Genomic DNA, 1224 nt, shown 5'->3' with positions numbered 1-1224 from the left:
TACTCGGGAGGCTGAGGCAGGAGAATCGCTTGAACCCGGGAGGCGGAGCTTGCAGTGAGCTGAGATCCGGCCACTATACTCCAGCCTGGGTGACAGCGAGACTCCGTCTCAAAAAAAAAAAAAAAAAAAAAAAAAAAAAAAAAGGAAGAGCAAGAGTCCCCAGGTCTTGTTCTTCCTCACTTGCTGCCCGCATATCCTGGCCTCTGTCCCCATCATATGCCAAAAGCTACCCTGCCAAGGCCACCAAAGACCTTCTTGCCAAGGAAGGCATCACTAGAATTTCCATGTAGGATTAGGGGGCAGACCCCTAAGTCTTGTTCTAAGACTTGTTGTCTCATCAGTTCTTATTTTACAAGAACCTCTCTACTGCACTTGGCTCATCCTCCTCCTTCGCTGGAAATATGTCCTCCCCAGCTTCCCAGATGGTGCCCCTCAGGTGCCCCTACTATCCCTCCCCCACCATCTCCTCCAACTCCTTCCCCAGCCTGCCTCTGAACTGTCAGTGTCCACAAGGCTCTGCTAGATGCTCTGCTTACCCAACCCACCTTGGGTTGGCTAAGCAGGCCCACCCAAGGCTCCATAGCTCCCCTGGTCCATGGTCCATCATTCCAGGTGGGTATGCTGGCATCTCCTGCTGAGAGGCACGAGCCACTCAATTTGTCCATTGTGGAGCTCAGCATTTTCCCTCCCAAATATGCTCACTTCTGAGGACCCATTCCCAGTGAGCAGCACCACCCCCTCACTCACCCAAACCAGAAACAGGGAGGGGTCGTTACCACCCTCGCTTTCACTTGACATCCAGCTAAAAAACCCAGGAGGTCTAACATTTCTCCAATACCATCGTCTCATGGCCATCCTGAGGCCACCACGCATCCTGTCCACCACTGTCTCCGCCCTAAGTCTCTCCAACAGACCTCCAGCTACCCTCCCAATCAGCAGCCAGGAACGTTCTAAAACAAATGACAAATCTTGTCACTCTTGCACTTAAAATGCTTCAGGTGAACACCTTCTGAGTGAAGCACAACTTCCCAGGCAGGAATTAGGGGGCCCTCCAAGGGATGGGGATCTGCCCCTCGCCAGCCGGCCTCAGCCCCCATACCCGGGTCATTCCTTACAGTTCCCCAACACCCCACCCTCTGTCTCACCTCTGATCTGCCAGTGCCAGCCCCTGTGCCTGGCATGCTGTTTCTCTCCTACTCCTTTCTTGCCTAATTCCTAGTGATT

General features: G+C 53.3%; 1 protein-coding gene across 1 annotated transcript in view; it reads right to left on the bottom strand.

The window, feature by feature from the left end:
• The window catches only part of LTBP3 (latent transforming growth factor beta binding protein 3), a 21202-nt gene that overhangs the window by 6542 nt on the left and 13436 nt on the right, over nt 1–1224 (bottom strand). The gene's annotated exons all lie outside the window — the stretch shown is intronic.

The sequence above is a fragment of the Colobus angolensis genome, unplaced genomic scaffold (assembly GCF_000951035.1).
Source record: "Colobus angolensis palliatus isolate OR3802 unplaced genomic scaffold, Cang.pa_1.0 Scaffold21, whole genome shotgun sequence".
Classification (NCBI taxonomy): domain Eukaryota; kingdom Metazoa; phylum Chordata; class Mammalia; order Primates; family Cercopithecidae; genus Colobus; species Colobus angolensis.
Note: the sequence above shows the minus strand (reverse complement) of the source record. Positions and strands in the feature narration are given on the sequence as shown.